We start from the raw sequence: 27,364 nt of genomic DNA on the forward strand, positions 1-27,364 counted from the left end.
AAGGGGTCTTAACCAAGTCCAATTATTTTTCTCTAGAGGTTCAAATTCTGAGAATTTTCATTCTTATTAAAATAATTTTGTGACAATGGGATATCATGCAACCATTAATAAGAATATGTTAGATCTACGTTTTGACATAGAAAGATGTACTTCATAGTATATTACATTCATATTAAACAAATGCATATATTTATGTATATATGTTCATACGTGCACAGAAAAATCAATGTATACATGAGAGCTCTGTTAACAATTGTTACCACTATGGCTGGGATTAAGGAAGTACTTTTATTTTCTACTTTTTAACTTACAATGTTTTTTGAATTTTCACAGTGAGTAGGAGTTTCCTTTTATGGGAATCAAAACAATAAAGGTAGTCCTGATGTTTTAGAAAGACAATTTTTATTTATTTATAATGCAGCCTGTATTGTTTTTAAAATGATAAAAAGACAAATTTGGTTTGTATTTGGAACCCTGCTTTATGGTTCGGGGACCATAACATATACTCCCAGCATTTATAATAGGTCCTTTTAAAATGTGTTTTGATATAAAAAAAGACTACATATATTGCGTATGATGTAGTATTTTGCTAGTGCATTAATTAATTAATTCCTCCAACAGACATTTTAGAATGTTTCTTGTTTCTTGCACTAGGCTCCATGGGGGATAGAGTTTTAAGCCAATAGATGAGATCCTGCAAAGAACATAATCCATTCATTCCAGGTGCAAAATTGATTTTTCACAAGATAACGAATGCTGGCCTAGGTAGCATTTCACTGTTATTGGTTGTCTAGAAGAAAAGTAACTTTGGAAATATAAAAGTAATGATGAAAAGAGATCAGAAAAAAATCAAGTGTTTCAGATTTATTGCACAAGTCATATCAAGTGCAAGATTCTCAAGATCTTTTATAGTAGACTATTAATTAGGACCCCTGATATTAAGCTCATTCTATAACTCCCACAGTCTCAAAGAAGAGATTCTTCCATCCTTGGAGAATTTTGAATGATGCCTATAGGAGTAGAGGTTAGCCTGATATTCCTGTTTTTCTCATTCTGTCCTTCTATGTTCATTACTACTATGGGTGCATTACTAGTACGGGGGTCTTTGAGGGACTTCCAGTACTAAAACCAGGGAAGTCCCATGAAAACTGGGACAAGCTAGTCACCCTGCGTAGAAGGGAAGTTGTGGACTTCTGTAAGGAATGAAGAAGAATACTCTGAAATGGGATTCCATATCTTCCTAATTTCACTATAATTTCAAAGAAAAATAACATTTCTAAGTCCTAGGATAGGACTTAGAAATGTTAGTAACCTAGGATGTTGATAGTAACCTAGGACGTTCTTCCTGTTTAACAGTTATCTAATTTTCCATGTTTTCCTTTTTTACATTCATGTGCAGCCTAGATAACATCAGATATGTACAATAGTGAGAGAGAACTCAGGGCAGAGAGACTTGAGCTGTTGACTAATGGAATCTATGTGCCCCAGGCTGGAGAGCCACTTTCAGGGGATCTATTAGGTGGCTACTTCTTGCCCACAGCAGCCAGCCCCTCTGTGAGAGCACACCCTCAAGAGTTTTTGGAACAAGAGCTTTCCAAAAACAACACCACAAAGTGAGACCCTCATCGCCTCTTTGTGATGGTCCATGGAATGACCAAGGATAGACTTGGGTAGCAAGAGTATAATCACTTTATTTTTGGAAGCAGAAGGCATGTCTACTTATTGGCAGCTAAAACTTTGTCATGGGCCAGCGGGAAAAGTTTCAATTACATGGCTTCCCAGTGCCCTTGTTTATCTAAACCAACCCCTGGGGCAATGGCTTTGGCAAATCTCTCCGTAGTTGCCTTTGAGGAAATCTACCAAAAGTCTTATCCTTTTGTTTTGAAATGTGGATACTACTTGTAAAAAAAAAATGAAGCAAAACATGATAAAACAAAAACAATCCTTTCAGTGACCTTGACCTTTGTCTCTGCCACTCCACTACCCCATCTCAGCACTCTTGCTGCTGTGGGCTGGGGGCAGGTGGGGGTGTTCTTAATGCCCTGGACCTGAGTGCCAGCCTCTCCCAGGCAGGCCTGATCCCTCAGAACCTACAAGTGGTTATGAAGTCTGTTTGTCTGGATTTGGATTTCTGTAAGGAGTAGTTGCTATCACCACGGTGATGTGGAAAAACCAAACTGGCTTCAGCTGTGGGCATAAAGGGATTGACACGGTGAAGTTCCATTTTGCCAGAGAGAACCATAAACATTTGAATTAGAGATTGTTTAGCAGAAATGAATTCTGATTCAAATAATAAAAAGTGATAGCTCCTGGAATGAGTAGAAGGATCACTGACAGAGACTTGGGTTCCTGTCCTGGCTCTGCCACTATCTGCCCCATAAATTGGGCCGGTCCCATCAGCTCTCTGGACTTCAGTTTTCTCACCTGGTAAATGAGATGGGTAGATGGTGTGATCTTCCCCCGCCAAATTAGTTAATTTGGAGTATTATACTCATTGACTCATGTAGTAGTTAACCTTTATTGTCATTTTCCAAGTATAAATTAAGTTTAAACACTCTATTAATGATTGAATTACTTAATTCAACATTAATCAGTTGAATTATGGTCCAGGCACTGAGAGATGGGGAGACAAAGATATTGGCTGAACCCTTAATGAGGAAACTGTTTCCTACACGGAAACAGACAAATTTGTCACGTATAGTATTACCCTTCATAGTTACTTATTAAATCTTACCACTATTTCCAGACATATTTTAAATGTCATCTCCTCCATATGCCTCCATTTTCTTTTATGCCACCTTAGACCTTTTTATATGTTTCTCGTGGTCTTTTTCACATTCTGCCTTGAATTATTAATTATTTGTATTTCTATCTTATTTGCTCTTTCCTCAAGCTCTTAAACTTGAAGACAGGTACCAAGCTGGGTCTTTTTGTTTTCTGTCTCCAGTGGCATGGAGCAGTGACTGACACAGTAGGTCCTCAATACATATCTGTTCAGTTGCATCAACTGGTGGAATCCTAATTAATGGCTTTTTATTATCTGTGTCAAATTGCCCTCTGTCAGTGGTGTTCCCTTAGTATACAAATGACAAAACTCCAGGAATCCTTTGAGGCTGGGGTGTTCAGTAGGAAACCAGAAAGGAAACTTGCACAGAAATGGAGGATTGTTTTTCCCTTGAAGATAGAAACTCACGCTGTCAACCCCAGGATTTTAAGAAGAGCTTTTACTAACATGAAGCATTCTGGGTTATGGCACAGGTGTTGTCCCCTTCCCACCCCCACCCCCCCACACACATGAGCACCAGGAATATGCCAGCAGCCAAGGCTTGGATTTCCCTTAAACCAGCTATAAGTCTGGAGGTGAGAATTTGCTAAGGGCTATAGGATACCTTCTGAATTCCATAGCCAAAAGGTCAGGGGGAGACATTCTTACTACCTGCCAGCACAGCTCAGGAAACAGATATGATCTGGGCTTATTATGTTGCACTTAGATGCAATAACTTGATACAAAATATTTTAATGGGTTCACTTTAAGAAGTGGCAACAACTACATTCTGTTGAGTGTTCATGTGTTGTATGAATGTCTCCAAAGTAATTTTATCTGCTATTTATGGAATGCTTCCAATATGCCAGGTTCTCATCACATGTGTTATTCCATTCACAGTGACAGTGTAGGGTTGGGAGGTGGGGTGCAGAGGAGGAGGCAGTTGGTGCCTTACTCATTTGTAGAGTGTGGCTGAAATAGATCTAATTGGTGTAATCAGACTGATCTTAAACAAAAATATCTGCATACAACCGTTATTTGCTCCAAGATTGTCATCTAGATTATCCAAAATATTCGTATTTTAATTTTCAGAAGATTTTGGTAGAAGTAATTTCACACACCACCACCCTCAAAAATAAATAAATAAATAAATAAATAAATAAATAAATAAATAAATAAATAAATAAGTAAGTAAATAAATAAATAAATAAATACAAGTAAATCCTGGCAGAGGACTGTAGACTCTGAGGAATATGTACGTGGTTGAGGGAATATGGACTTCCATGGTTCAATAGATCTGAGCTTGAAAAATGATCTTACTGATTCTTAGAAATCAACTAGAGTAAGATTGTCTTTAAAAATAAATATTACAAGCCTCAGAAGTTCCTAGTAGTGCTCACAATAAAGGTCTCTGTGTCTTTGCGTCTCTCTTCTCAGCATCTTGAGCTGAGAATTACTTGGGCCCAGAATTAGATTTTCAGCAAAGCCTCTGGAGATGGAAAGGACAGAAGGGGATGCCTCAGCACAATTCATCCCTCTCTGAGTTGATGGTTTTGGATTTGCACTGAAATCAGACTTTCAACGGGAATGTGCCATTGCAGTTGGTTTACTCTGGTCAAAGCAAGACTTCCGGTTTTTCAGAAAACAGATTTAAAGAGGCTTACACAAGACACTCAAGAGCTTTCTTGCACACCAATCAGTTCTTGCAAAATAGCATTTTAATTGTTTAAGTGCAAGTGAATCAGTAACATCTGAATTATATTTTCTTGAAAAAAATAAAATTGGCTTTTGAAACTAAAGGGAGAAAGTGCTTGGTTGGCTAAAAACAATTTAGGTTTTGTGGTAACACCAAAGTGTTTGAAAAACAATTTACGTATTTGATGAGCTTAAAATGTCTCTGGATTAGGCCTTGTTCCCAGGATAAAATACACAAGTACGGACATTTTAAACAGGGGTCATATTGGGTTCCATCTCAACAGGGTCGCAAATGTGGTAATCAAGAGTTGAAAAGGCCTGTCCTTATTTTTTACATGGTACATTTTCAAACATTAACACTCTTTGAAAAATTATTCAAATAATGAAAACATCTTATGAACTAGACTTTTCATGGTGTCACAGTAGAATAACTTGTCAAACAATTTAATAACATATTTTAGTTACTTTTAACTGAGTCTATCTTGTACAAAGGAGAAATTGTTTCACGAGAAGTCTAAGAGTATTTAGATTCTCAGAGAGCTCTGGGACTACAACACATTTCCCTGTAAAATGAGTCATCAAGATAAGTTGTACAACTTAGATTTGGTTATATTCATGGGAGGTTTATGCCAAATTGTGTTCATTAGTGCTTATTAATCAATTTATGCTTCCCTTGCATTTTCTTAGAAAGCTCCTATTTAACCAATGTAGGTTTTCTGGTTGACAGTTAGATATCCAGTCACCAGAGGGAGTTGGGATTCTGACTGACTGGTGGTGAAGTTTAGATAGAAACCAAAACCAGGAGTTGTCCATTGAGAGACAATCACTGATCAATAAGAATCTGTTAATTGAAACTTGCTATGACCTGGCGATGTGGTTTATAATCTAATGGTGAGTAACTTAATGGACTAAAAGCTACAAGATTTTGGTTTTCTTTCTAAATATGACCGTGACAAAACAATCACTTAGCCTCTTTTTCCTGATTTGTGGATACCCTGTCTGGTTCTGGAGAACAGGGAGAGAAAGAGGGAACTTGTCTTTGGGTTTTCCTGTCGGTTTGTGTGCTCGAACAGCACCTTGGCTTGATGAAGTTTCTGCTACTTCTATGAAATATTTATAAGGTGTGTGCGGAGACTTTTGCTTGAAGCCTGATCGAATGAGATTAGGCTCCCAAAGTCGTGAAAACAGACACTATTTGAAAGATTCAAGATGGTGGAATAGATAAGCTCTGTCTATCTCCTTCCATGAACACGTTAAAATTACAACTAAATTATAGAACAATCAACCCAGAGAACCATCTGAAGTCTAGCTGAATGGAAGTTTTATAACTAAGGATATAAATCAGAAGCCACATCGAGACTGGTAGGAGTGGTGGAGATGGGGAACAGGCCAGCCCCAAACCTCCACGTGGTGACTGAGAATTGGAGGGATATCTCAACCTAAGAGAGTCCCCAGAGGAGCAAGGGGCACCAGCTCCATACCGGGCTCCTGGACTACTGGTGCTGGGAAGAGGAGCCCACACACATCTGGCTGTGAAAAACAGTGGGGATTCTGATGATCCAGGTGAGAAAAAAGGCTGTGGGAAAACCAGATGTCCTCTTAAAGGGCCCACGCACAGCCTCACTCACCCTAGTATTTAGTGGAGGGACAGTGGGTGATTCAGGGGGCATTGGAGACATACAGGGAAGGACTGAGTTGTGTGTCTTTGGAGTGAAGACTGGAAGGACAGTAGCCATTTTCCATGTGAGGTGTCCTTATCTCGTGCAGTTGGCAGGCAGGTGCCACCATTCCTATGTTGAGCCCTCCTCCACATGGTCAAATCTGAATCTGAATTGGTCTGGTGAGCTCTGCTGGGACCTCACCCTACCCAACTCCCCCAATGCTGGAGCCACTTTCTCTGGAGCAGCCAGCCTCTCTCGCATTGCACTCTTTCTTAGAAAACTATTGCAGTCTTCAGACTTCAGGCAGGCGGCAACTGGCCTCGGTGTGCTCTGAGACTTTTGCTGAGTAGTTTCAAGCTCAGCACTGGCACCAAACCAGAATCTTCATTAACCCGGTGACCACAATTCTTCTCACTCTACTGACTCCCAACTTGCATACTGCATGAAGCTTTCTTTATTACCAGTTGAACCTTAAGGGAGCTGTCAGGTAGCAGTAGGCTTCAGGGTGTCCTGGCTTTTGAGGGTGCTACTCCAGGCTGGTACTGGGAACAGCGTGACCTCTCCCATGTGCCTCCAAGTTTAACACAGACAGTGAACAACCACAGATTGCTTTGTAGCTCCTACCAGGGAGTCCCTGGCTGGTCACAGGTGGTGAGTGACCTGATCCTGCACCAGAGCCCCTCCCAATAAGCTCCAGAACCAACAAAAGTGGAGATTGTCTTCAGACCACAGCAGAGCACCACCCATTTAGCCGCACAAAGGGTGGTCTCAAAAGGCACCAGAGCCCACTGGGGCGAATCCCACTCAATGGGGTCAGCTCCCTGCAAAGCACTCCACAAGCTGCAGACATGGCCAAACTCCACAGCCAGTCAGCCTGAGGGTCAATCCCACCCACTGACATGCCAATGGCAATCAAAACTCAACTATAACACACAACCCACACAAGAAACATTCCTGGAGCACACAGCATAGGTGACCAGGGAGACTGTGGCCTCACAAGGCACCTACTACATAAGGCCACCCAGCCAAGACTGGGAGCATAACTATCTAATACATAAAAAAGAACTCTCTCACAATAAATATAAACACCGAGAGGTAGCCAGAATGAGGAAACAAAGAAATACATCCCAAATAAAAGAACAGGAGAAAACTCCAGAAAAAGAACTAAACAAAATGGAGGCAAGTGACCTACCAGTGACAGAGTTTAAAACAATGGTTATAAGGATGCTCAAGGAATTTAGTGAGTACTTCACCAAAGAAATATTAAGCATTAAAAAAAGGATATTGCTGTGTCCAGTGCAACACGGGCTGTGAGGAGGCGAGAAGAGACAGCTTTGGGCTAAGTTTTTAAGAAAGAAAGAAACAGAGACCGAATGCAGTTAAATCTCAGAGGGCCAAGGGTCTCGCAGCCTCAAAAGACTGGAGCCCCGAATCAGACCAACTGATGGCTTTTATTGATAAGCATAAAGGAAGTGGCATTGTTTTAGACACGGTCTGTGAAACTCATCCACTACGTCAGAAAACTACCTCAAACCGAAATTATTTGTCCCAAAACAGCCAAAGCAGAGAGTCCCATGATGACTAAGGTGCGGTATGCACCTCCCTGAGGGGCAAAGTCTCTCCTGTTGAAACAGTTCTATACAGCTGAGCAGAAAGAGCTTGATCTTATCGCTCCAAAGACCTCTCTCACAATTAGGTGAGAGGGAGTAACCAGAGTTAACAGCGGCTTTTCTCAAGCATGGGGGAAGGGGAGGCAAGGCTCCTTCCCAGATCTTCCAAAGCAGCTCATCGAGGGTCTCTGTGGGGTTCCACCTGGTTTGAGTTGTTCCCCTCGTGGGGAATCTTACTCGTCATTGGCTGCAAACCCTCTTTTGGAGACCAGACAGAGAGACACAAGATGTAACAAACTCAGTCCCAGAGAAGCACAGTCCCACAGACTCTTCTCTCTTTAGGGAAAGGTGCGGGGGGACAAATGGCTAGGCTGTTGTGTGACTACAGGACATAGAAACCATAAAAAAGAACAAGTCAGAAGTGAAGAATACAATAACTGGAAAGAAGAATGCAGTAGAAGGAATTACCAGCACACTAGATGGAGCAGAGGATCAAATTAGCTATTTGGAAGACAAGGTAGCAGAATACACCCAATCAAAACAGCAAAAAGAAAAAGGAATCCAAAATAATAATTTTATTAGTTTAAGAGACCTCTGGGACAACATCAAGCATAACAACATTCACCTCATAGGGGAACAAGAAGAACAAGAGAGAAAGCAAGGGATTGAGAACCTATTTGAAGAAACAATGACAGAAATCTTTCCTCATCTGGCAAAATAAATAGACATAAAGACCAGGAAGTGCACAGTGTCCCAAACAAGATGAACCCAAATAGGCCCAAGTCAAGACACATTATAATTAAAATGCCAAAGGTTGAAGACAAAGAGAACCCTAAAAGCAGCAAGAGAAAAGTGTCTAGTAATTTATAAGGGAGCATCTATAAGATCATCAGCTGATTTCTCAACAGAAAATTTACAGGCCAGAAGGGATTGGCAGGAAATATTCAAAGAGATGAAAAGCTACAACCAAGAGTACTCTACCCAGCAAGACTATCATTTAAAATTGAAGGACAGATGAAGAGCTTCCCAGACAAGGAAAAGCTAAAGTTGTTCACCACCACCAAACCATTATTACAAAGAATGTTATAGGGATTTCTTTAAGATGAAAAAAAGATAAAAATATGAATAATAAAGCGGCAATAGCTCATATTTATCGAAAATTACTTTCAAAGTAGGTAAATGTATTAAATCCTCCAAGAAAAAGGAGGACTGAATGGATAAGACAACAAACCCATCCATATGCTGCCTACAGGAGACTCACTTCAGACTGAAGATACCCATAGACTGAAAGTAAAGGAATGGAGAAAAAACATTTCATGAAAAAACAAACAAACAAACAAAACCTAGGGTAGCAATACTTATACCAGACAAAATAGACTTTAAAACAAAGGCTCTAATAAGAGACAAAGAAAGACCCAGTAATCCCACTTTTGGGTATTTATCTGAAAAAACAAAACAAAACACTACATCAAGGGGACTTGCACATCCATTGCAGCATTGTTTACAATGGCCAAGATGTGGTAGCAGCCTGGGTGTCCAACGATGGAAGAACGGATAAAGAGGAGGTGGTGCATATATACAATGGCATATTGCTCGGCCATGGAATGGAATGGGTTCCTGCCGTCTGTTGCAGCATGGATGGACCTGCTGAGTGAAGTATGTCAGACAAAGAAAACAGATGCAATGTGATTTTGCTTATATGTGGAATCCAAAGAACAAAATAAAATAGAAACATACTCATAGATACATTTTTGTTTTTCTATGAGTTATTTTTATTATTGTTTCAGGTGTATGAAACAACATAATAATTAGACATTCACACCTCACCATGTGATAACCCCAAATCTACTACCCATCTGACACCATATATAGCTACTGGAATACCATTGACCATATTCCCTATGCTGTACTTTATATCCTGTGACTATTGATTCCTATCTATCTATCTATCTATCTATCTATCTATCTATCTATCTATCTATCTATCTATCTATCTATCTATCTTAATTATAGTTGATATAAAATATAATTTTATATTAGTTTCAGATATATAGCACAGTGGGAGTGATCTCCCAATAAGCCTAGTACCCATCAGATACCATACGTAGTTTTTACAACATTATTGATTATATCCCCCACACTGTATTTCACATCATTGTGATTGTTTTGTGACTACCAATTTGTACTTCCTAATCCCTTCTTCTTTCTCACCCATCACTCCAACCCCCTCCCATCTAGGAGCCATCTTTTTGTTCTCTGTATCTGAGTCTATTTGTTTTGTTTGTTTATTCTGTTCTTTAGATTCCACATATAAATAAGATCATATAGTATTTGTCTTTCTCAGTCTGATTTATTTCACTTAGCATAATATCCTGTAGGTCCACCCTTGTTTTTGCAAACAGTAAGATTCATTCTTTTTTTGGCAGAGTAATACTCCATTATATAAATGTACCATAGTTTCTTAATCTAGTCGTCTACCGATGGGCATTTAGGTTGTTTCCGTATCTGGACTATTGTGAATTGCACTGAGGTAAACATAGGGGTGCATATATTCTTTTGAATTAGTGTTTTGGATTTCCTTGGAAAATACCCAGGAGTGGAATTGCTGGGTCATAAGGTAGTTCTATTTTTAATTTTTTGAGGAACTTTCATTCTGTTTTCTTTAGTGGCTGCACTAATTTGCAATCCCACCAACAGTGCACAAGAGTTCCCTTTTCTCTACAGCCCAGCCAACACTTGTTGTTTGTTGATTTATTGGTGATGGCCTTTCTGACAGGTATGAAATGGTATCTCATTGTGGTTTTAATTTGCATTTTTCTGATGATTAGTGACATTGGATATCTTTTCATATGTCTATTGGCCTTTTCTAAAATAGACTTTTGAAATAGACTTTTGGCATATGAAATAGACTTTTTGACATATGAAATAGACTTTTCATATGTCTATTTCATATGTCTTTTCATATGTCTATCTTTTCATATGTCCTCTTTGGAGAAGTGTCTATTAAGGTCCTCTGCCCATTTTTAAAAATTGGATTGTTTGTTTTTTTTGGTGTTGAGTTGTATGAGTTTTTTAAAATAAAGTTTGGATACTTACCCCTTATCAGATGTGTCATTGGCAAATATTAGGATTTCTTTTTTTTCACTGATGTTTTCCTTTGCTATGAACAAACTTTTTGGTTTGATGTAGTCCCATTTGTTTATTTTTGTCTTTTGTTTCCCTTTCCTGAGGCGATATATCAGTAAAAATATTACTAAGGGTAATGTCAGAAAGTTTGCTACCTATGTTTTCTTCTGGGAGTTTTAGGGTTTCAGGTCTTACATTGAAGTCTTTAACCCATTTTGAGTTTATTGCTGTATATGGCATAAGAAGGTGGCCCAGTTCATTTTTTTCCATGTATCTGTCTAGTTTTCCCATCACCATTTATTGAATAGACTGTGTTTACCTTGATGTAAATTCTTACTCCTTTGTCATAGATTAAATGACCATACAGTCATGGATTTATTTCTAGGTTCTCTATTCTGTTCCATTGATCTAACTACCTGTTCTTATGCCAACACCACACTGTTTGATTATGGCCTTGTAGTATAATTTAATATCAGGTAGCATGATACCTCCAGCATTGTTCTTCTTTCTCAGGATTGTGGTGGCTATTTGATATCTTTCATGGTTCCACATAAATTTAAGTTTATTTGTTCTAGTTCTATGAAAAATGCCATTGATATTTTGACATGGATTGCATTGAATCTATAGATTGCTTTGGGTAGTACAGACATTTTAACTCTATTTATTCTCCCTGTCCATGAGCGTTATATGTTTCCATTTATTTGTATGTTCTTTAATTTCTCTCTTCAATGTCTTATAATTTTCTGAGTAAAGGTCTTTTACTTCCTTGGTTACATTGATTCCTAAGTATTTTATTCATTCATTCATTCATTCATTCATTCATTCATTTATATTGACGCAATTGTAAATAGGATTGTTTCCTTCATTTCTCTTTCTGATTGGATGTTATTGGTGTACAAAAATGCAACCAACTTCTGAATATTAGTTTTGTATCCCACTACTGTGCTAAATTCATATATTAGTTCTAATAGTTTTTTGGTGGAATATTTGGGGTTCTGTCTATATAATATCAGGTCATCTGCAAATAATGACAGTTCTTTTTATTTTCCAATTTGGGTGACTTTTATTTCTTTTTCTTGTCTGAGTGCTGTTGCTAGGACTTCCAATACTATGTTGAATAAAAGTGGTGAAAGTGGACATTTTTGTCTTGTTCCTGATCATAAGGAGAATGCTTTCAGCTTTCCCCCATTGAGTATGATCTTAGCTGTGGGTTTTTCATATATGGCCTTTATTATGGAGAGATATGTTCCTGCTATTCTGACTTTACTGAGAGTTTTTGTCATAAATGGATGCTGGATTTTGTCAAATGCTTTTTTTTTTTTTTGCATCTATTGATATGACCATATGATTTTTATTTTTCACTTTGTTTATGTGGTGTGTTACATTAATTGATTTGCAGATATTGAACCAACCTTGCATCTGGGAATGAACCCCTCTTGATTGTGGTTTATGATCTTTTCAATGTCTTGCTGAATTTGGCTTGCTAAGATTTTGTTGAGAATTTTTGCATCTGTGTTCATTAGGGACATGAATGGACTATAGTTTTTCTTCTTTTTTTTTTTAATGTCTTTTTCTGGTTTTGGAATCAGGGTAATGGTGGCCTACTGAAATGAGCTTGGGAACCTTCCCTCCTCTTGGATTTTTTGTGACAGTTTGAGAAGAATAGGCGTTAATTCTCTGAATGTTTTGTAAAATTCACCTGTGAAACCACCTGGGACAGGTCATTTGTTTGTGGGGAGATTGTTGATTATTGATTCTGTCATTGGTAGTAATTGGTCTGTTCAGACTTTCTGTTTCTTCTTGATTCAGTCTTGGAAGATTTTATGCTTCTAGGAATTTATCCGTTTCTTCCATATTGTCTCATTTGTTGCCATGTAATTGCTCATAGTATTTTCTTAAAGTTTTTTAGATTTCTGTGGTGTACATTGTCACTTCTCTTCATTTCTAATTTTATTTATGTGGGTTCTCTCTCTTTTTTTCTTGATTAGTCTGGTTAAAGGTCAATTTTGTTTATCTTTTAAAAAAACAAGCTCTTCATTTTGTTGATCTTTTGTATTATATTTTTAGTCTCTATTTCATTTATTTCTGCTCTGATCTTTATTATTTCCTTTCTTGTACTCACTTTGGGCTTTGTTTATTGTCCTTTTTCCAGTTCCCTTAACTGTAAAGTTAAACTGTTTATTTGAGATTTTTCTTGTTTTATTGAACAAGAAATGGCCTGCATTACTATAAATTTCCCTCTTAGGACTGTTTTTGCTGTGTCCCACAGATTTGGGGTCATTGTGTTTTCATTTTTCTTTTTCTCAAGGTATCTTTGATTTCTTCCTTGATCTCATTGTTGACCCATTTATTATTTAGTAGCATGTTTTTTAGCCTTCAAGTGTTTGTGAGTTTTTCAGTTTTTTCTTGTAATTGATTTGTAGTTTTATAACATTGTAGTCAGAGAAGACACTTAATATGATTTCAATCTTCTTAAATTAATTGAGACTTGTTTTGTGGACTAACATGGTCTATCTTGGAAAATATTTCATGTATATTTAAAAAGAATGTGTATTCTGTTGCTTTAGGGTGAAATGCTCTAAAAATGACACATTTGATCTAGTGTGTCATTTAAAGTCATTGTTTCCGTGTTAATTTTATTTCTGGATAATGCGTCTGTTGGTGTCAATGGGGTGTTAAAATCTCCTACTATGTTTGTGCTACTGTTGACCTCTGCCTTTATGTCAGTTAATATTTGTTTTATATATTTAGGTGCTCCTATGTTGAGTGTACAAATGTTTAGTAGGGTAGTGTCCTCTTGTTGGATTGATCCCTTATCATTATATAATGTCCTTCTTTGTCTTTTCTTATAAATCTTAGTTTTAAAGTCTATTTTGTCTGATATAAGTATTGCTACCCCAACCTTTTTTTCTCATTCCCATTTGTGTGAAATATCTTTTCCCATCTCTTTACTCTCAGTCTATGTGTGTCTTTTGATCTCAGGTGTGTCTCTTTAGACAGCATATGTATGGGTCTTGTTTTCTTATCCATTTAGATACCCTATGTCTTTTGATTGTAACATTTAATTCATTTACATTTAAAGTGATTATTGATAGGTGCATAGTTATTGCCATTTTATTATTCATATTTTTTATCTTGTTTTCTTTTCTTTTCTTTCCTTTTTCTGCTTAAAGAAGTCCTTTTAACATTTCTTGTAATACTGGCTTGGTGATAATGAATTCCTTTAGGTTTCCCTTGTCTGGGAAGCTCTTTATTTCTCCTTTAATTTTAAGTGATAACTTTACTATGTAGAGTAATTTTGGTTGTAGGCCCTTGTTTTTCATCACTTTTAATATTCCTGCGCTCCCTTCTGGCCTGCAAACTTTCTACTGAGAAATATGCTGACGATGTTATGGGAACTCTCTTGTAAATAACTAGTTGTCTTTCTCTTGCTGCTTTTATGATACTTTTGTTGTTTTTAACCTTTACCATTTTAATTATAATGTGTCTTGGTGTGGGTGTGTTTGGATTCATCCTGTTTGGGACTCTCTGTGCTCTCTGGGCTTGTATGTCTATTTCCTTTGCCAGGTTAGGGAACTTTTCAGTCATTATTACTTCAAATAGGTTCTTAATCCCTTGCTCCCTCTCTTCTCCTTCTGATACGCCTATGATGCAAATGTTATTATGCTTTATGTTGTCCCAATGTCCCTTAAACTATCTTGTTTTTAAAATTCTTGTTGTTTCAATTGGACGTTTTCTGCTACCTTGTCTTCTAAATCGCTGACTTGATCCTCTGCTTCATCTAGTTTGCTTTTAATTCCTTCTAGTGTATTGTTCATTTCAGTTGTTGTATTCTTTATTTCTGACTGGCTCTTTTTTACGCTTTCTATGTCCTTCTTTATGTTTACTCTCTTTTTGTTGAAATTCTAAATTCCTTAAGCATTCTTATAACCAGTGTTTTAAACTCTGTTACTGGTAGGTTGGTTGCCTCCATTTCATTTAGTTTTATTCCTGGAGGTTTCTCCTATTGTTTTATTTGGGACATGTTTCTTTGTTTTCTTATTCTGACTGCCTCTCTGTGTTTGCTTCTATGTGTTAGGTAGATCTCCTATGTCTTTCACTCTGCTGGGTGGCCTTATGTAGGATGTGTCCTGTGTGGTCCAATGACACAGTCTCCCTGACTTCCTGTGTGTGTGTTCCAGGAGTGTCCCTTGAGTGTGTTGTGTGTATTCTGTTGTAGTTGAGCCTTGATTGCTTTTGGTCAGTGGGTCGGATTGACTTCCAGGCTGACTGAATTGAGGATTGGCTATGTCCACTCTATATGAGCTGCTGTGTGGGGCTGACCCGTCAGAGGGTGGTTTGCCCCAGCAGGCTCTTGTGCCTATTGGGTCCACCTTTTGGGTGTGCTGCTTGTGAGGCTAACCAGGTAGTGCTTTGATGTGGTCTGTAGCTGGCCTCTGGGTGTGTTGTTTCTGGTGTCTTTGGGAGGGGCTCCAGTGCAGGCCAATTTCAGCCTTGCCTGTGACCCACCCATAGCTATCCAGTAGGAGTTGCTAAGCTGTATGTGGTTGACTCATGTCTGTGTTGGATCTGGAGACATGTGGTGCTGATGTCACAGTGAACCAAGGCTGGCTGCCACCAGTATTGGGTCTGGGATAGCTTAGCAAAAGGCCCAGGGCCCCTAGGCCTGCTGTCAGCTGCCGGCTGCCTGTAAGGCTCAGCGGTTGAAAGAGTCTCCTTAGGTGTGCGGGCCAGGCTAATTGCCTGCTGTTGAGAGTACCTTTGGAAATGTAGCACTATACGGGCAGGGTGGGGTCCAGGGAGTCATGAGGCATTGCTGATGGTTTTTACAAGGTTTATGCAGATTCAGTACTTGCACTAGTGCCTTGCCTATGACAACTTTGGAAAACTCCCTGAGAACACTGCAGCCAGCCACTGCAGCCAGCCACTGCTTGCCTTGGGGCAGTGCCTGGACTGTGACCACTTTGCAATATGCTCTTAGGTATCGCAGCTAGCTCCCACTTGCCTAAGACTCGCAGATCCCTGAGAGCTGCCCAAGAGAGGCTGAAATGCAAGTTTTGGCTCACTGCCCACCATCCAATGTTTCCCCATCAGACACAGGCCATCTGCTTTGCTGTAAAAGGCTTCTGTGGCTTCTGGGATGGGACCTTCTGCCCAGGTGTTGAGGAGAGTGCAGCTCCTGCAGTGCAGCTCTAGGAGGGCAGAGTGGGGTTCCAGGGAGCTATGGGGTGTGAACAGCAGTTTTTACAAAGTTAATGAAGTTTTGGTTCTTGTACCTGGGCTGGGCCTGTGACCACTTTGCAAAATGCCCTGAGAACAACGTGGCCAGCCTCTGCTTGCCTTAGGCTTGCAAGTTCCCCAGAGCTTCCCAAAATGTACAGAGAACAATTTGATGGTTGCCAGATAAGAAGGGGGTTGGGGATGGGTGAAAAGGGGGAAAGGATTAAGAAGTAGAAATTAGTTGTTACAAAATAGTCATGGGGATATAAAGTAAAGCGTAGGGAATATAGTCAATGCTGTGCTAATAACTATGTATAGTGCCAGGTGGGTACTAGACTAGTCAGGGGATCACATCTTAAACTATGTAAATGTCTAACCACTATGCTGTACACCTGAAATTAATATAAAATAATATTGAATGTCAACTGTAACTGAAAAAATAAAAAGGTGGGAAAAGGTGAAAGGGAATAAGAGGTCCAAATTTCCAGGTATAGGACAAATAAGTTTGGGGATGTAATGCACAGCATAGGGAATATAGTGAATAATATTATAATAATGTGGTACAGTGTCAGATGGTTGCTGGACTTATCATGGTGATCACATCTTTAGTTATGTAAATGTTGAATAACTAAAGTGTACACCAGAAACTAATATAATGTATGTTAGCTATATTTTTTTTATAAAATTCTTAAAAAGAAAATAGATGTTATTTAATAAGTGCTTGTTGAATTGAATTGATTTTATAGACCATTGGAATGATGTACCCCTTTCATTATCATATCATTAGTTTTTGAGTACCTTTTCTGATGAACATGATGAATACTGCAGACAAGTTCCTGTCCTTCTGCCAGGTGGCATGTAAGGACTGGAGACTTAGAGATGACAAAAATCAATCCTGGACCTCAAGAAGCTTAGGGTGCAGAGGGAAGATACATGTAAATACGAGAAATTGTACTTCACAATATGGGTTATGTGTCAGAAGCTATGGTTTCCGACCCCAACATCTGCTTTCTGATTTATTTTTAGATATTGATCCTAATTTATATCAATGCATGATCTCCATGAATAACCAATTCTATTCCCCAGCTTGCTTTGTTGCTAGGTATGGTCTGGAAGGATGTAAATGGAAATGTATTATGTGGACTTCCAAGGCAGGTGCTTAAAGGAAGCTAAATAAGCAGGAGGGGCTGCTTTTTCAGTTGCCTTTCTTTCTTCTTCTGGCCTGAAATGCCAGCAGCCATTTTGAAACATGAAGTAAAATTGAATATGGCAGTCAAGTACTGAAGTAGAGGAGATTTAGGAGACTAGGTCTCTGAAGATATGCTAGCGCAGCTTTACCAACCTGAAATGTTTACTCCTAATTTGTTTTATTTTGTTTTTAACATGAGAAATAAATTTCTACCTAGTTTAAGCCACTATTCTTCTGGAGTTTTCTATTTGTGTAGCCAAGCTAAATCTAACAGATACAGAATATATTGGGAATTTCCGTAAAGTAATATTGGAGTCCAAAGCAGAGGGACCTCATTGTAGGCAGGGAGACAGAAATTCTCCCCAGAGAAAGAAATCCTTGAATGAACCCTAGAGAAGGAATGGCAGATTGTCAAGAGGACAAGGTGACAACAGGGATGAAATTCAAGGTTGAGGGAAGAATGCTGTGTGTTAAAGTGGTGAAAATGCAGGCCTAGTGCAGCCTTGTGGAGGAAAGTACCACATTCCCAGGGGAAAGTACTTACAAAAGATCAAAATAAAGAATCTCAGACTTGCCAGGTGCTACCTCCCTTTCTACCCTCATGTTTTTCAAGTCAATTGTCTTTAGTATCAAAATATTGGAAAAACTTTAAGATGGCCCTAAACACTTTCCTGTGGCCTGAAATATCTAGGTATTCTATTTTTTATTTATTTTAACATAAGTAGTTATTTGTGTTTATTAATTACTTTTCCCTCAAATGACTCAAAACATTTCAAATATATTAGCATAGATGAAACCTCGGTTAACAACCTCACAAGTATGCAGTCTAGGTACTCTTCAAAGCAAACAAAGTAAATAAATGAAGTGTGGGCAGAACACCTGCTATGAAGTAGATCGTGTGTCAGATACTGGTGAAAAGAGCCTAACGGAGATTAGAAATGAATGAAATCATCCCTGCTCTCATAAGGCTTCCATTCTAAGGATCAGGGCAGCAACAAACATTTGCACACATAGTAAACCAATAAGCAAAGGAGAGCTGGGAAGGGAAATGAGAAGGTGTTGAATGTGGATTGAAGGAAGGTGGCTATTACAAGGTTCTAAATGGGAACTTTGGTGTTGCTGTATGACTGCTTTAAGATCCCATCCCACACATAAAACTAAGTGGGATTTCTCAGGGCCTGGGAACAGAAGTCGGAGAAGCAGTGAGGTGGGGTTGTGAGAACTTTTGAGACAATCCAGTATGAAGGTGGATGGTGGCTTGGCCTCTGGGGGATTCAACAGGTAAATGTTCAAGGCCTATTTTTGAAAGCAACCTGCATTGAAGAGACTTGGTCTCAGCTAGAGGACACTTTTTCTGGGAAGGAGATGGTGCTTTGTGCAACATACATGCAGAAAGACATTGAAAGAGAGGTCAAGGATAGAATATGGAACAAATACACTGGCAAAACTTAATCAGGCCATGACTTCGGGACAGCTTGGAGTGGTCTGAGTAATCATGAAGTCATCTGGCTATATTTTCCCAAAATACTCCTGCTATTTGCTTTTTGTGGTCTTGGATGTTGTAGACTCAAGGGAACAAGGTCAGAAGAAGGAAACAGTGACATTTGCAGCCTATTATGGGAGGAATTTTGGTAATTGGTGTATGGTGTGTGAAGCCCAAGTATAGGAAAAACAGAGCATCTATCTATGTAGGGGCTGGGGTACTAATTTTAGGATGTGACTTATCTGAAAGTTTGTAGGAAGTAAAACAAAACTTTGAGTTTTCTTTAAGCTCTAGGGGAATGGTGGAGAAAAAGATGATAAAAGGTAGATGTCTGTTTATTTCATATGCCAGGATATAGCACTCCTTGCTTAAGGGATGAGGAACTTTCCAGTGATTGGGGGTGTGGGGGGAGGAATAGGGAACAAAATTAAGTTAAATGTACCACCAAAACAGTTCCAGAACAGTTTCATCTCCCAAGAAAAATGTGACATTCTGAGTCCCTCCTCCCCTGAAGAAATAATAGGTTAAGAGATCTGTTGCTTAGTGGAATAGCCCATGTGATTGGATTGCTCTGGGAAAGACAGTATTTCAGGGCATAATTTCAAAGATAGACAGGTTTACAAAACCATACATCAGGGTAGCAACAAGGCTTTTGTGATGTCTGTAGGGTCTGTGTATGGGGCTAGTGTCCAGTCTAGTGCTGTACTGACCTGGGTCCGGGATTTTTAGCTTAGTATGTGGTCCTGGATTCACCATAGAATGCTCTTGTCTGAAAGAGTATAGCACCAGCATGGACACCTGCCTCCAACTTGCCCAACAAAGTTAATACAAGCTACCCACATGTCCACAAGTCAGCGCAAAAACACCATTGGTATTTTGCTATTGTCTTGCCTGTGCTTTGTCTATATATATGGACTGACATGGCATGGATTCTGGAACCAGTGTGCCTGGGCTCTGACACTTACTAGCTGTGTGACGTCGTGCAAGTTAGCAAGCTTTTCTGGGCCTGTCTCCTGCTCTTTAAAATTGCCTATGTTATAAAATGTGTGTATGTGTTAGGTTTTGACGTCTTTCTAGTTGACTTGTCAGAATTATTTGTGTATTCAGAATACTGGTATGTTGTCTTCCAAGAGAGTACAAACTACCTATTCAGGCTTCTATACCATTTAGCAATTTGTTGTTGTTACTTTTTTTTTTACTTCTACATTTATTTTATTATCTTTTTTTTTTTACTTTTTTTCATGTTTATATTTATTTATTTATTTTATTTTTTAAATTTATTGGGGTGACAATTGTTAGTAATATTACATAGATTTCAGGTATACAATTCTGTATTACATCATCTATAAATCCCATTTTATTATCTTTTTGATTAAAGTTTATTGGGGTGACAGCGGTTAGTAAGGTTACATAGGATTCAAGTGTACAATTCTGTAATACGTTATCTATATATCACATTGTGTGGTCACCATCCAGAGTCAGTTCTCCATTTAGTAATTTGCTAATGATATTTTTGACAAAAAGGCATTTTTTATTCTTTGTATAGTCAAGTGAGTCAAGTTTTTCTTTTTGATATATATAATTGCTTTTGCTTAGAGAGTTTTCCTTATCCCAATAGAGACCCTTGTAAGCCAACTTTACCGCATCATTTTTACATTTAACTTTGTAATTCATTTAGATGTTATTTTTTTACAGTATATGAAGTTCTAAGTAAATTTTTTAATCTGAAGATTCGGCCAATTTTCTCAACACTGTTGAATAATTCATTTTCTCCATTAATGTGTGTTCATTTATTAGACATTAAATTCTTATATGTAATGTATAATAATTCTTAAGAGTCTGCAAGGCTATTTTAGCTTTGTGCATGTGTGAACACACACACACACACACACACACACACACACACACACACACACACCACGGAGCTTGGCATCTGATAGAAACTACTGTTCTTTTTAAGATTTGGCCTTTATAACCAGATAAATGGCTCTCCTCCATTCAAGGAGAATATCCCTCTAGTATCTCTTTGTAGATTATATTTTAATTTCAGCATCCTTGATCACTTGCAAGGAAGTCAAAATGGCAATGCCAACAGTGAATCCCAAACTTTCCTAATAGCTGACTTCACTCCCTTTCAACTAAGGAATAAATTGTTAGGTGTCCATTTTATGAATGGCAACCTTCTAATTCTGCAGGAACAATAATTGGCTGAGACAATAAATAATCATCCCTGGGATATTTGAGGGGGGTTTTAAATACCACCCTTGTTCCCTGCCTGATTTACAGACCCACTGATAAATAAACATGGGTCAGCCGATGGAGCACTTTATCACTGAGAAAGGCTAACTTGAGGATAGAGCTCAGTTTGAGAACCAAAGTGAGCCCCTCAGCCACAGTCTCCCATTGGGTCAGCTCCAGAAAAAAGGGGTGGGGAAGGAAATGGGTTTTTCTTGGGACTTCTTATAGATTATATCAACCCAGAAAAGTAGGAGATTGGCTATCACTCCCCATCCAAGTAAATTTATTCTTCTTTGTTGGGAGGAGTAAAGAGGTGTTTAGTGAAAAAAAATTTCCTTCCCTGTGAAAACCAGAAGGGAAAAGAGACAATCCTTGTCAAACATCAAGTTCAGGTATAGCTCTGTGTGTAATCTCACACTAAGAAATAGGCTTGACTTCCCTTTATTGGTCCGATTACTTATTTTTCCCAGTGAGTATTTTTTTTGCCCTCCCTGCACTGGGCATAGTTTAGTTCTAAGCACTGGGGATCAGTCCTGAAGACTGAAGCCTAGACTGAAAGTCCCTGCTTTCCCTGCAGTCTAGAGGAGTAAATGCAGACAAAAAGCGAAATGTTAGATGGTGATAAGCCATGAAAAATAAAATAGGATGATGGGACCAGATGGGGAGGTGGGGTAGAACTTGAATCTGGATGAGGAGGTGGTATTGCACTGAGGCTCAAATGATGAGGAGAGAGAATCGGCCATGTAATGACCTGGAAGGAGACGGCTTCTGAAGGAGGCAGCAACAGAGCCCCCAAGGCAGGAATGACTTTGAATTGTCTTAAGAATGTAGATGATGGCTGGAGTTTGTGTGCCAGGGGAGAAGGCAGAGAAGCAGTGGGGTCCGGGTGCTCTAGTAGACCTAAGTCTTGTGTTCTTCAAAACTGGTAGCAGTGGCACAGAAAGGGGGCGTGGAGGGTCGCTGACACATCGCTATGGCCCTCCTAGGCTAAGACTCATTGTAACTGACTATGGCATTTCCATTATAACAAGTATCTTTGCCTTAAGTCTTTTTGAAAAAACATGTTTGAAATTATTACTTTTTGGTAAACTGTTATGAAGGAAAGCAAACCCATTGGCTCTGGAAGGAGGAGAATGAATCAAAACTGAGACCACAATCTAATCTCTTAATACCCCTCCCACCAGTGACTGGTGGTGCTGGGCACAGACCTCTCTAGTGGCCATGAGCAGGTAACCTTACCATTGCATGTGCCAGACACAGAGATACAAAGTGGAGATAAACTTGATCCCTGTCCTAGTCAAGAGTCTCACGGGGATGATAGATGCTAAGAATAATTGGACAAGATACTGATTTTTCCTGGTTAGGGTTATTCCTAGGTATTTTATTGCTGGGTGACTTAGGTGAATGAAATTATTTCCCCAATTTTATATTTCAAGTGGTTGTTGCTAGTTATATTTGTTTGCCAAGGCTGCCATTACAAAATGCCATACACTGGGTGGCTTAAACAACAGAAACTTATTTTCTTACAGTTCTGAGGGTTGGAAGTTCAAGATCAGAGTGTTGGCACGTTTGCTTTCCTCAGAGACCTCTCTCCTTGGCTTACAGATGATTTTCTTCATGCTGTGTCCTCACATGGTCTTTCCTCTGTGTACATATATGTCTGGTGTCTCTCCTTGTGTCAAAAATCTTCTCTTCTAATACGGACACTAATCGGACTGGTTTGAGGGCCACCCTAACAGTCTTGTTTTAACTTAATTACTCCTTTAAAGGCCCAATTTCCAAATATAGTCACGTTGTGAGGTACTGGGTTAGGACTTCAACATATGAATTTGGGGGGGATACAATTCAGCCTTTACTATTTGCTGATAGAAAACTTATTTATTTTTATATATGAAAGGCGTATTGGCTACTTTATTAAACTCTTACTAATTCTAAAATGATTCTATGTTTCTCCTTTCGGGTTTTCTAGTTGTAAAGTCATAGCATCTGTAAACAATGGAAAAGTTCTCTCTTTAAGTAATTAAAACTCTTATTTTTGTTATCTATTTGTATGGGCCAGAACTTTCAGAACAATAATAAATAATAGTCAAGGAAAAATATTATTTAAAAAATGCTGTTAACGTTAGTATTTCCCCATTAATATTAATTTAACAAATATTAATTGAACTCTTATTATGTTTCAGGCATAGTTCTAGGTGCTGAGAACATGGAGATGAACAAAATAGACAAAAATTCCTGCCTCCACGGAGCTTACATTTCAGTTGGAAGAGATAGACAGTAAACGCATTGCTAAGAAACACGTTAGTATACTAGTAGGTTATAAGTGAGTGCATAGAGATGAGAAAGTAGGGAATGGAAATAAAAAGTGCTGAAGTGGGTTGAAATTTCAGTGAATGATTAGTGAGGCTAAGGTGACCTTGTGTGAATGAGAGAGTAGATAACCAGTGAATATGTATCAAACGCTGAGGGAGCAACAAGTACAATGACCATAAGGCAGAAACACACCTGATATGTTTGAGGGATAGGCAAGAAACAAAATGTGGCTGTTGAGATAGAGAGAGTAGTAGGAGATGAGTTAAGATAGAATAAGGGGCTAGATTGTATAAGATCTTGTAGAATTTTATTCTAAGTGAAATGAGGAACCATGGAAACATTTTGAGCAGAGAAGTGATATGATCTGTTATATTTTAACAGGCTTACTCTCACTGCTCTGCTGATAACTGATTATAGAGATGGAACAGGAAGCAGGAAGACTCTATAAGAGGCTAATGCAATTACAGAAACAAGAAATGATAATGACAGGGACGAGGATGACAGCAGAAGAGGTAAGTGTGAAATGAACAGATTCTGAAGATGTGTTGAAGATGGGGTCAAATTGTGTGTGTGTCATAAGACAAAGAACAGAATCAAGAACTCCAAGGTTTTTGGTTTGAAAAATGGAATAAGTAGAATTGCCATTATGAATATGATATTGTGAGAGGAAAATTTTATGGGGAAAGATGGGGGGTATTAGCCTTGAGATAGTTAATAGACATCCAAATAGACATATTGAGCAGGAAATTTGATTTGAATCTATGTTCAGGGGAAAGCGGCACACTAAAGATATCAATATGGGTGTTTTCAACATGAGGTAAACAATGGGACTGGATGATAGTATGAAAAAAAAATGAGTATAGGTAGATTAGAGGTCCAAGGACTGAACCCTGGTATCCTCCAACATTTAAAGATTGAGTAGTTGCGAAGAAGCAACTGTGATATGAGGAAAACCATGGAATATGATATATTTGAAGACAAAGAAAGTGTCTAAGAAGATGGAATGATCAATGAATGCAGATGCAGCTGATGGGTTATCTAAGGTAAGAATTGGTTTTGCAAAAGGACTTAGCAAAGAGAAAGTCGTTAGTGACTTTGATGAGAGTAATTTTTTTTTTTTTTTTAGAGTGTTTAGGTGAAAGCCTGATTGGAACAGGCTTAAGAGAGAATAAAAGGAGGAAATCTTGAGAAAACTATGAATAATTCTTTCAAAAAGTTTAGCTAAAGAAATAGAGAAATAGCTGAAAGGGGAAATGGAGTCTGGAGAGGGTATCTTAAAACCCTGTACAAAAATCAACTCTACTGAGGTATAATTTGTATACAATAAAATGTTCTCATTTTGAATGTTCATTTTGATGAGTTTTGACAAACTCATATGCCCATGAAACCACATCAGAACTGAGATAGAGAACATTTATATCATCCTCCAAATTTCCCTTGTGCCCCTTCCAGTCAATTCCTCCTTTATGGGCCCAGACAACCACTAATATGTTTTCTGTCACTATAGATTATATTTGCCTTTTATAGACTATCATGGAAGTGCAATCATACAGTATGTACTCTTTTGTGTCTGGATTTTTTCACTCAGTAAGAATTTTTGTTTGATTCATCCGTGTTTATGAGTGTATCATAGTTCATTCCTTCTGTTTCTTGGTAATATTCTTTTGTTAGTGTATACCATAATTTTGTTTATCCATTCATTCACCTGATGGTGGACAATTTATATTCTTTGAAGTTTGGGACTATTGTGAATTTAGGTGTTATGAATATGTATGTGTGTGAGTCTTTGTGTGGACCTCTGTTTTATTTCTATTGAATAAATAAGTTAGAAATGGAGTTGCTGGGGAGAAATGCCGTCTGTATAACTCTTAACTCTAAAGTAACTATGATGTTTAGACCAGAAGTATATAAGAATTTCAGTTGCTCCAAATTCTTCCAGCATTTAGCATTGTCAGTTCTTTTAACTTTAGCTAGTTTAGGGGTGTGTATTGGGTATCTTATTAGGGTTTTCTCTTTCTACTGAAGGCAGTTTTGGCAATTTGGAATTTGCAAGGAATTTGTTCACTTCATCAGAGTTGTCCAATTTATTGTTCTAATGTTATTTATAATATTTGCTTACTTCCCTTTTAATGCCTATATGGTCTGTAGTAGTGCCTTTATTCTCATTCCTGATGTTGGTATTTTGTGACATGATATGGATATAATTGTTTATGATAATTTATTTATGGTCTTAACAAATTTATTTTGTGTTTTCAAGGAACCAACTTTTTAATGATTGACATATAATTAACATATAACATTATATTAGTTGCAGATGTATTACATGATTCAATACTTGTATGTACATTGGAAAATGACCACCATGATAAGTCTAGTTAACATCCATCACCATACATACGCATAGTTACAAGTTTTTTTCTAGTGATGAGAACTTTTAAGATTTGCTCTCTTAGCAATTTTCAAATATTCAATACAGTATTAACTATAGTCACCATGCTATACATTACATCCCCATGGCTTACTTATTTCATAACTAAAGTTTGTACCTTTTGGCCGCTTTCACCCATTCCACCCACCTCCCAATCTCTGCCTCTGTCAACCACCAATCTGTTTTCTTTGTTTTGTTTTTAGATTCCACATGTAAGTGAGATCATATGATATTTGTCTTTGTCTGACTTATTTAACTTAGTGTAATGCCTTCAAGGTCTATCCATGTTGTCTCAAATGGCAAGATGTCCTACTTTTTATGGCTAAGTAATATTCTAGTGTACACTGAAATATTATTAGTGGATAAAGAAAATGTGATATATATACACATATATACACACATATATATGATTTTTTAAAACTATTATTTATTTTTAGTTCATTGACATTCAATATTATTTTATATTAGTTTCAGGTTTACAGCATAGTGGTTAAATATTTATATAATTTATGCAGTGATTTCCCCCAGTTAGTCTAGTACCCACCTGGCATTATACATAGTTGTTGCAATGTTATTGACTATATTCTCTATGCTGTCCTTTACATTCCCATATTTCACATTTTCTGTATCCATTCATCCATTGATGGACACTTAAGTTGTTTCCACATCTTAACTATTGTAAATAATGCTGCAGTGAACATGGGGGTGCGAATATCTTTTCAAGGTATTGTTTTTGTTTTCTTCAGATAAATATCCAGAAGAGGAATTGTTGGATCATATGGTAGTTCTACTTTTAATTTTTTGAGGAACCTCCATACAGTTTACCATAGTGGCTGCACCAATCTACATTCCCACCCTCAGTGTGCAAAAGTTCCTTTTTCTCTATGTCCTCTCTGACACTTAGTATTTTTCGTCTATTTGATAATAGCCATTCTAACAATTGTGAGGTGATATCTCATTGTGGTTTTAATTTGCACTTCCCTGGTGACTAATGACATTGGGCACCTTTTCAGGCACCTGTTGGCTGTCTGTATGTCATTTATGCAAAAATGTCTATTCAAATTCTCTACCCATTTTTACTTGGATTGTTTGGGATTTTTTTTTTCTTTTGAGTTGTATGAGTTCTTTATATACATATACATATATTTTGGACATTAACCCTTTATCAGATATATGCTTTACAAATATTTCCTCCTATTCAGCAGGTCACTTTTTCATTTTGTTGATGGTTGTCTTTGCTGTACAGAGGTTTTTCAGTTTGATGTAGTCTGACTTGTTTATTTCTGCTTTTGTTGCCTTTGCATTGGTGTCAAATACAAAAATTCAAGGAACCAACTTTGGTTTTATTAGTGTTTTGGTTTTTCTATTTTGTTGGTTTTTGTTCTCATATTTATTATTTCACTTCTTTCTTAGTTTGCATTTAATTGTCTTTTCTTTCTCTAACTTCATAATATTGAAGCTGGTTAATTGAGTTTTAGATTTTATTTCTTAATATATGCATTTAAAGCTATAAATATTACTCTATGTACTGTTTAGCTACATGCCACATATTTTATTATGTTGTTTTCATTTTTATTCAAGTCAAACAAATTTCTAATTTTTATTTTTATTTTCCTTTGAACACTATGTTATTTAAA

The 27,364-nt window shown here is 37.8% G+C and overlaps 1 long non-coding RNA gene across 1 annotated transcript in view; it reads left to right on the top strand.

Annotated features, from left to right (window-relative positions):
• LOC148755088 (uncharacterized) overlaps window positions 1–23,808 on the top strand; it is a 263,785-nt gene extending 239,977 nt beyond the window's left edge. The window contains exon 5 of the long non-coding RNA XR_016019136.1: window positions 23,681–23,808. This is a non-coding gene — a long non-coding RNA (uncharacterized LOC148755088). The remainder of the gene's footprint in view (window positions 1–23,680) is intronic.
• The last annotated feature ends 3,556 nt before the right edge of the window (window positions 23,809–27,364 follow it).

Source organism: Rhinolophus sinicus, chromosome 16 (genome assembly GCF_057876585.1).
Source record: "Rhinolophus sinicus isolate RSI-liver-muscle chromosome 16, RSI-T2T, whole genome shotgun sequence".
Taxonomy (NCBI): Eukaryota; Metazoa; Chordata; class Mammalia; order Chiroptera; family Rhinolophidae; genus Rhinolophus; species Rhinolophus sinicus.